The following is a 10,000-nucleotide window of genomic DNA, read 5'->3' on the forward strand; positions in this document are numbered from 1 at the left end:
ACAGGGGAGAGGTTGGTGTGCCAGGTCCGACTGGAGTTTGCAAACCATAGCGTTCAAGATACATGCACACACTCAGCCCTCCAGCTCTAAAAGGGTGACGTGTTTTGGTGCTCAGTTGCTAGAGAAATCTCGTGTTCAGCTACCAGAACGGGACTTGCTGTGCACATTCCCGCTCCACTCGAGACGGCAGACACCCGGGCTCTGGAGCTTGAATCGGACCTCTGTTAGACAACACAGGTGGACTTCTCGGCCTCACAAGAGAGCAATACGCCAGCGGGTGAACAGGAGAGTCGTGCCGACAAAACCCACTGACTTTTAAAACTGTCCGTCTGCCACTTGGGACAGAGAGAGGAACCTGACGAGCCTGAACACCAGCCTTGGCTGGACCGCTCGGGCCCTCCCATGTCGGACGCGAGTCGCCAAATCGATCGGAAGAGAGTACCGATTCCTCTCAAAAAGTCTGCGTGCCCGTTATTATAAAAGCAGCCCACCGGCCGCGGTGCCTTGCCCACAAACACACTTGGTGTCTGGGGTGATTCAGAGCCGCCGCGGCTCGAAAGTGTCAACCTGTTTTAAAAGTCATCGCTATGCCGGCACAGGTGACTTTCAAGTTAAAGAGTTCTCTTTATTGGCTTTCAAAAAAATCTGCAAAGTGTCACAGAGATTGAGAAACTCTTTTTTTTCTTTATATTATTATAATATAATATAATGTGTATATGTTTTCGAAAAGCATCCACCAGCAATCCATGGTGAGCGTCTCTCTGCTGGCAAGCTCCTCCTGCCTGAGCCCGACGCTGTCGAGGCTCAACACGATTTCAGACTGACAAAGAGTTCGAAAATTGCCGCCTGATGTAGCTTTAAATGCTGACAGGTGACTTCCGAGTGCTCTTGTAAAGGTCTCCGCTTTGAAATTGAGAGCCTTCTGCCAAGTGTCACTTTTTCAGGCACTCTTAAAGTGCACCTGGGCTGTCAGAGAAAGCTCTGAAAATCGTGTTCTCGAAAATCTCCGGGTACCCGACCAATCCCTAGGTGCCCGAATGACAAGTGTCAATTCGGCAGGACGGCCTCCCACCTCCGGCCGCAGATGCGTCACTAAATCCCCGCAACGGGGGCTTTCTCATTTCGGCATAGGGGCTTCCGCGGCCAACTCATTAACCTGTGCTCGGACTTTTTGTGCCACAAGTGCAAGGGACCGTTTGCCGGCCGCTACTCGCACCCCCCCGCCCAGGGGGGGAATCCTCTGACCGGAGATCCGAAACGCCGGCCGAATCCATCCCCGTCGGACTTCCGAAGGGGTTCCCTCGACCGACTGACTTCCGAACTCCTTTCTGGGCTTAAACGGGTGGAATTCGGACCCTCTCGCAAGGGAGCCGAAGCCCGCCAGCCCCGGGAGGCCTCGGGGCCGCCGTTTTCAAGCCCGACCAAAAAACCCGAAAAATGGGGAAAAATGGGAAAAATTCCCACTCCCAAAAGGCTTAAAAGTCGGTTGGGCGGCAGCCCGGGTCGGTCTCTGCAGACCTGGAGGCGCTAGACACAAGTCTGGTAAACAGGCTAAGTCTCGACATGCCACCTCTTACTATCCTGCAGGTACCCCGCCAATCCCCCCGGAACCGGCTGGCAATTGGCGAATCAGCGGGACGAATTTGAATTCGTGACCGACTCTCTGACACCGAATCGCCGCAAACGCGTTTCGATTTTTCGGCTTCGGTACCTCCCATCAGACTTTGACTGGCCATATCTCCGGACTCACGTGTCGCAGCCGGGACCTTCAGGTACCGTTCGACGCGTCTACCCCTGCCCCGTCGAATGGCGCCCCTCGCGGTGTGGTCCGATTTCCGCATTTTGGTCAGATTTGCCTCCAAAATTTTCAGATTGAGTTGACGAATGCCCCCTACGGGGTAACCTCTTGCCCTTTCGGACCTGGTCCCTGTGACTTAATTTCCGCCTTTTGCTCAATCGTTTCCCCATTTATAATTAATTTTAAAAATCGGGTTACTCAGTTCTGGTTTACCAGTTCCCTCTTCGGACTTCGTTTTTGGTTAATCATTTCCGGTTCACCAGTTCCCGTTTTGGACTTAGTCTCTGCGGGCCGTTTCTCATCTTTTGGTTCATCAGTTCCCCTCTTTTAATAATTTTTTGGCTGCTTTCGTTTGATCATTTCCCTGCCTTCTGGGTAACTTTTGCCCCTTAGGACTTCATCGCCGCACATTATTTTCGACTTCTGGTTGATCATTTCACCCCTTTTAATCATTTTTGCAACTTTTGGTTAACCATTTCCCCCAGCTTCTGGTTAACCATTTCCCCTTTGGGACTTAGTCTCTGAGCATTCTTTTGGGATTCTGGTTAATCATTTGCCAATTTTTAAAAAATGTTGCCACTTTTGTTTAATGCTTTCTGGTCAACCTTTCCCTCTTTCAGACTTCACCGCGGCACATTGCTTCAGCCTCCTGGTTAATCATTTCACCCCTTTTAATCATTTTTGCAACTTTTGGTTAACCATTTCCCCCAGCTTCTGGTTAACCATTTCCCCTTTGGGACTTAGTCTCTGAGCATTCTTTTGGGATTCTGGTTAATCATTTGCCAATTTTTAAAAAATGTTGCCGCTTTTGTTTAATGCTTTCTGGTCAACCTTTCCCTCTTTCAGACTTCACCGCGGCACATTGCTTTAGCCTCCTGGTTAATCATTTCACCCCTTTTAATCATTTTTGCAACTTTTGGTTAACCATTTCCCCCAGCTTCTGGTTAACCATTTCCCCTTTGGGACTTGGTCTCTGAGCATTCTTTTGGGATTCTGGTTAATCATTTGCCAATTTTTTAAAAATGTTCCCACTTTTGTTTAATGCTTTCTGGTCAACCTTTCCCTCTTTCAGACTTCACCGCGGCACATTGCTTCAGCCTCCTGGTTAATCATTTCACCCCTTTTAATCATTTTTGCAACTTTTGGTTAACCATTTCCCCCAGCTTCTGGTTAACCATTTCCCCTTTGGGACTTAGTCTCTGAGCATTCTTTTGGGATTCTGGTTAATCATTTGCCACTTTTTTAAAAATGTTGCCACTTTTGTTTAATGCTTTCTGGTCAACCTTTCCCTCTTTCAGACTTCACCGCGGCACATTGCTTTAGCCTCCTGGTTAATCATTTCACCCCTTTTAATCATTTTTGCAACTTTTGGTTAACCATTTCCCCCAGCTTCTGGTTAACCATTTCCCCTTTGGGACTTAGTCTCTGAGCATTCTTTTGGGATTCTGGTTAATCATTTGCCACTTTTTTAAAAATGTTGCCACTTTTGTTTAATGCTTTCTGGTCAACCTTTCCCTCTTTCAGACTTCACCGCGGCACATTGCTTTAGCCTCCTGGTTAATCATTTCACCCCTTTTAATCATTTTTGCAACTTTTGGTTAACCATTTCCCCCAGCTTCTGGTTAACCATTTCCCCTTTGGGACTTAGTCTCTGAGCATTCTTTTGGGATTCTGGTTAATCATTTGCCACTTTTTTAAAAATGTTGCCACTTTTGTTTAATGCTTTCTGGTCAACCTTTCCCTCTTTCAGACTTCACCGCGGCACATTGCTTTAGCCTCCTGGTTAATCATTTCACCCCTTTTAATCATTTTTGCAACTTTTGGTTAACCATTTCCCCCAGCTTCTGGTTAACCATTTCCCCTTTGGGACTTAGTCTCTGAGCATTCTTTTGGGATTCTGGTTAATCATTTGCCACTTTTTTAAAAATGTTGCCACTTTTGTTTAATGCTTTCTGGTCAACCTTTCCCTCTTTCAGACTTCACCGCGGCACATTGCTTTAGCCTCCTGGTTAATCATTTCACCCCTTTTAATCATTTTTGCAACTTTTGGTTAACCATTTCCCCCAGCTTCTGGTTAACCATTTCCCCTTTGGGACTTAGTCTCTGAGCATTCTTTTGGGATTCTGGTTAATCATTTGCCACTTTTTTAAAAATGTTGCCACTTTTGTTTAATGCTTTCTGGTCAACCTTTCCCTCTTTCAGACTTCACCGCGGCACATTGCTTTAGCCTCCTGGTTAATCATTTCACCCCTTTTAATCATTTTTGCAACTTTTGGTTAACCATTTCCCCCAGCTTCTGGTTAACCATTTCCCCTTTGGGACTTAGTCTCTGAGCATTCTTTTGGGATTCTGGTTAATCATTTGCCAATTTTTTTAAAATGTTGCCACTTTTGTTTAATGCTTTCTGGTCAACCTTTCCCTCTTTCAGACTTCACCGCGGCACATTGCTTTAGCCTCCTGGTTAATCATTTCACCCCTTTTAATCATTTTTGCAACTTTTGGTTAACCATTTCCCCCAGCTTCTGGTTAACCATTTCCCCTTTGGGACTTAGTCTCTGAGCATTCTTTTGGGATTCTGGTTAATCATTTGCCACTTTTTTAAAAATGTTGCCACTTTTGTTTAATGCTTTCTGGTCAACCTTTTCCCCTTTCAGACTTCATCGCCGCGCATTGTTGTCGACTTCTGGTTAATCATTTTTCCCCTTTAAATCTTTTTTTGCAACTTTTGGTTAACCATTTCCCCCAGCTTCTGGTTAACCATTTCCCCTTTGGGACTTAGTCTCTGAGCATTCTTTTGGGATTCTGGTTAATCATTTGCCACTTTTTTAAAAATGTTGCCGCTTTTGTTTAATGCTTTCCCTGCTTTGTGGTTAACCTTTTCCCCTTTAGGACTTCACCGCGGCACATTGCTTCAGCCTCCTGGTTAATCATTTCACCCCTTTTAATCATTTTTGCAACTTTTGGTTAACCATTTCCCCCAGCTTCTGGTTAACCATTTCCCCTTTGGGACTTAGTCTCTGAGCATTCTTTTGGGATTCTGGTTAATCATTTGCCACTTTTTTAAAAATGTTGCCGCTCTTGTTTAATCGTTTCCCTGCTATGTGGTCAACCTTTTCCCCTTTCAGACTTCATCGCCGCGCATTGTTGTCGACTTCTGGTTAATCATTTTTCCCCTTTAAATCTTTTTTTGCAACTTTTGGTTAACCATTTCCCCCAGCTTCTGGTTAACCATTTCCCCTTTGGGACTTAGTCTCTGAGCATTCTTTTGGGATTCTGGTTAATCATTTGCCACTTTTTTAAAAATGTTGCCGCTTTTGTTTAATGCTTTCCCTGCTTTGTGGTTAACCTTTTCCCCTTTAGGACTTCACCGCGGCACATTGCTTCAGCCTCCTGGTTAATCATTTCACCCCTTTTAATCATTTTTGCAACTTTTGGTTAACCATTTCCCCCAGCTTCTGGTTAACCATTTCCCCTTTGGGACTTAGTCTCTGAGCATTCTTTTGGGATTCTGGTTAATCATTTGCCACTTTTTAAAAAATGTTTCCGCTTTTGTTTAATGCTTTCCCTGCTTTCTGGTCAACCTTTTCCCCTTTAGGACTTCACCGCAGCACATTGCTTTAGCCTCCTGGTTAATCATTTCACCCCTTTTAATCATTTTTGCAACTTTTGGTTAACCATTTCCCCCAGCTTCTGGTTAACCATTTCCCCTTTGGGACTTAGTCTCTGAGCATTCTTTTGGGATTCTGGTTAACCATTTGCCAATTTTTTTAAAATGTTGCCACTTTTGTTTAATGCTTTCTGGTCAACCTTTCCCTCTTTCAGACTTCACCGCCGCACATAATTTTCGACTTCTGGTTGATCATTTCACCCCTTTTAATCATTTTTGCAACTTTTGGTTAACCATTTCCCCCAGCTTCTGGTTAACCATTTCCCCTTTGGGACTTAGTCCCTGAGCATTCTTTTGGGATTCTGGTTAATCATTTGCCACTTTTTAAAAAATTTTGCCGCTTTTGTTTAATCGTTTCCCTGCTATGTGGTCAACCTTTTCCCCTTTCAGACTTCATCGCCGCGCATTGTTGTCGACTTCTGGTTAATCATTTTTCCCCTTTAAATCTTTTTTTGCCACTTTTGGTTAACCATTTCACCCAGCTTCTGGTTAACCATTTGCCCCATTTTACTGAATTTTTCCGCTTTGGTTTAATCATTTCCCTGCTTTCTTGTCAACCTTTTCCCCTTTTGGACTTCGCCGCCGCACTTTGCTTTTGCCTTCTGGTTAAACATTTCTCCCCTTTTAATCCTTTTTCCCACTTTTGGTTCACCAGTTCACCCAGCTTCTGGTTCACCATTTCCCCTTTGGGACTTAAGTCTCTGAGCATTCTTTTGGGATTCTGGTTAACCATTTGCCACTTTTTAAAAAATGTTGCCGCTTTTGTTTAATGCTTTCCCTGCTTTCTGGTCAACCTTTTCCCCTTTAGGACTTCACCGCGGCACATTGCTTTAGCCTCCTGGTTAATCATTTCACCCCTTTTAATCCTTTTTCCCACTTTGGGTTGGACAGTTCACCCAGCTACTGGTTAACCATTTCCCCTTTGGGACTTAAGTCTCTGAGCATTCTTTTGTGATTCTGGTTCACCATTTGTCCCTTTTTAAAAGATATTGCTGCTTTTGATTAAACCTTTCCCTGCTTTGCGGTCGACCTATTCCTCTTTCAGACTTCATCGCCGCACCTTGTTTTCGACATCTGGTTCAACATTTCTCCCCTTTTAATCCTTTTTCCCACTTTTGGTTAAGCAGTTCACCCAGCTTCTGGTTCAACCATTTGCCCCTTTTTACTGAATTTTTCTGCTTTTGTTTAATCATTTCCCTGCTTTGCGGTCGACCTATTCCTCTTTCAGACTTCATCGCCGCGCATTGTTTTCGACATCTGGTTAAACATTTCTCCCCTTTTAATCCTTTTTCCCACTTTTGGTTAAGCAGTTCACCCAACTTCTGGTTAACCATTTGCCCCTTCTTACTGAATTTTTCTGCTTTTGTTTAATCATTTCCCTGCTTTATGGTCAACCTTTTCCCCTTTAGGACTTCGCCGCCGCACTTTGCTTTCGCCTTCTGGTTAATCATTTCACAACATTTTAATCCTTTTTCCCACTTTTGGTTAAACAGTTCACCCAGCTTCTGGTTAACCATTTGCCCCTTTGGGACTTAAGTCTCTGAGCATTATTTTGGGATTCTGGTTCACCATTTGTCCCTTTTTAAAAGATATTGCTGCTTCTGTTTAATCCTTTCCCTGCTTTGCGGTCAACCTTTTCCTCTTTCAGACTTCATCGCCGCGCATTGTTTTCGACATCTGGTTCAACATTTCTCCCCTTTTAATCCTCTTTCCCACTTTTGGTTAAGCAGTTCACCCAACTTCTGGTTCACCACTTGCCCCTTTTTACTGAATTTTTCTGCTTTTGTTTAATCATTTCCCTGCTTTCCGGTCAACCTTTCCCTCTTTCAGACTTAATCGCCGCACATTGTTGTCGACTTCTGGTTGATCAGTTCACCCCTTTTTTATCCTTTTTCCCACTTTGGGTTAAGCAGTTCACCCAGCTTCTGGTTAACCATTTGCCCCTTTGGCACTTAAGTCTCTGAGCATTCTTTTGGGATTCTGGTAAACCATTTGTCCCTTTTTAAAAAATGCTGCTGCTTTTGTTTAATGCTTGCCCTGCTTTGCGGTCGATCATTTCACCCCTTTTAATCCATTTTTGCCACTTTGGGTTAAACAGTTCACACAACTTCTGGTTCACCATTTCACATTTCGGAACTTTTATTCCCACCATTACTTTGGGCTTCTGGTTCATCATTTCACGCTGTTTTACAAATCTTTGCCGCTTCACTTTTAATCCACAAACCGGGGCTCGCTTTCGGGTGGGGGGGGGTAGCGGGTTTGGGCCGGGCACTCCACATCCCGGTGTGCGACCGGGTTCGTTCTGGTACCGCTCGGTGCCGCTCGTCCTGCTCTTGCCGCGGAAGCAAACCAGACGACCGTCGGTCTCACGCCCGAGGGGAGAGGAGGCGGAAAGCGGTTTGCAGCCTTTCGCTGTACCTCCGGCGGGCAGCGCCGCACCTCCGAGTGCTCGGTACCGTTCGCTGCGCCTCGTCCGGCCGCACGCAGCGAGCCAAACCCGGAGGAAATCGGCCTGTGCCTTCTCGAGATATGGGCCTCCGGGTGGGACGGACAAACCGGGGCCCCGAGCTCGCTTTCGGCGGCCCGGCACTCGACTTCCCGGTGTCCGAACGTGATCCTTCCGGTACCCTTCGGTGCCCCTTGCCCGACTCTAGCTCCCGTGCTGAAGCGGAGTCGGTCGGCCTGACGGCCTGCCGAGTTAACCAGCGGAAAGCGGTGCGCAGCCTTTCGCTTGCAGCTCCGGCGGGCAGCGCCGCACCTCCGGCTGCTCAGTGCCGTCCGCTGCTCCCCTTCCGGCTGCACGCAGCGAACCATACCCGGAGGAAATCGGCCTCGGCCTTCCGGAGATATGGGCCTGCGAGTGGGACCAATAAATCGGTGCACATTTCCGGCTCGGTTTCCGGCCTCGGCACTATCAGTTCACGCCGTCCGACCGACGTCGTTCTGGCACGGTTCCGTTGCTCCTTGATCCGGTCCAGCCACGGTAATCAGCCGAAGATGGTGGGGGGGACACATTGCCCGCCGAGTTAGCCGGAGGAAATCGGCCTCGGACTTCCTCAGATATCAGCCTCCGGGTGGGACAGACAAACCGGGGACCCGAGCACGCTTTCGGCGGCCCGCTGGTCGACTTCCCGGTGTGCGACCGGGTTCGTTCCAGTACCGTTCGCTGCCCCTCGTCCTGCTCTAGCCGCGGAAACAAACCCGACGACCGTCGGTCTCACGCCCGCGGAGGGAGGTGGCGGAAAGTGGTTTGCAGCCTTTCGCTGTACCTCCGGCGGGCAGCACCGCACCTCCGAGTGCTCGGTACCGTCCGCTGCGCCTTGTCCTGCCGCACACAACGAGCCATACCCGGTGGAAATCGGCCTGTGCCTTCCAGAGATATGGGCCTCCGGGTGGGACGGACAAACCGGGACCCCGTGCTCGCTTTCGGCGGCCCGCTAGTCGACTTCCCGGTGTGCGACCGGGTTCCTTCCGGTACCGTTCGCTGCCCCTCGTCCTGCTCTAGCCGCGGAAACAAACCCGACGACCGTCGGTCTCACGCCCGCGGAGGGAGGCGGCGGAAAGTGGTTTGCAGCCTTTCGCTGTACCTCCGGCGGGCAGCGCCCGACCTCCGAGTGCTCGGTACCGTCCGCTGCGCCTGGTCCGGCCGCACGCAACGAGCCATACCCGGAGGAAATCGGCCTGTGCCTTCCGGAGATATGGGCCTCCGGGTGGGACGGACAAACCGGGGCCCCGAGCGGTGGCACCCTGTTCGCTTTCGGCGGCCCGGCACTCGACTTCCCCGTGTGCGAACGTCATCCTTCCGGTACTCAACCGTGCCCCTTGCCCCACTCTAGCTCCGGCGATAAAGCGGAGTCGGTCGGTCTCACGGACGCCGAGTTACCAGGCGGAAAGCGGTGCGCAGCCTTTCGCTGTCACTCCGGCGGGCAGCACCGCACCTCCCAGTGCTCGGTACCGTACGCTGCGCCTCCTCCTGCCGCACGCAACGAGCCATACCCGGAGGAAATCGGCCTCGGCCTTCCTGAGATATCAGCCTCCAAACGGGCGTCACAAATCAGGGCACATGGTCAGCTGCAAAGCAGCGTCATTACAACCTCTCACTGCACCCCACACGACATTCCGCTTGCCTGCCTGCCGCTGCCTACTCTCACCAGCGAAACAAAGTCAGGATAACACCCCAATGCAAGCAGCTCCCTTCCGGCCAACCAACCCACACCAATCCCCTTGCCTGCCTCCCACAAATTCCACCAGCCAGGCAAAGTCAAAATCAACCCACAATAAACGCACTCCACAACGGCCATCGACCGCTATACACCCCCTTGGGCGACTATTAAGCCCGAGAACACTAACTGTAACCAACCGCAGTGAAAAGTTGAAGTGGCAACTCATTAACCAAATTTATATTTGGCAACTGATTAACCAACTTTACATTTGGCAACTCATTAACCAACTGCATTGGTGACAACTCATTGACTGACAGGTTGATGAGTTCTCCAGGGCCCCACATGCCTCCTGCCGAATTAAAAGCTCACCCT

This window comes from Heptranchias perlo, unplaced genomic scaffold, assembly GCF_035084215.1.
Source record: "Heptranchias perlo isolate sHepPer1 unplaced genomic scaffold, sHepPer1.hap1 HAP1_SCAFFOLD_336, whole genome shotgun sequence".
Classification (NCBI taxonomy): Eukaryota; Metazoa; Chordata; class Chondrichthyes; order Hexanchiformes; family Hexanchidae; genus Heptranchias; species Heptranchias perlo.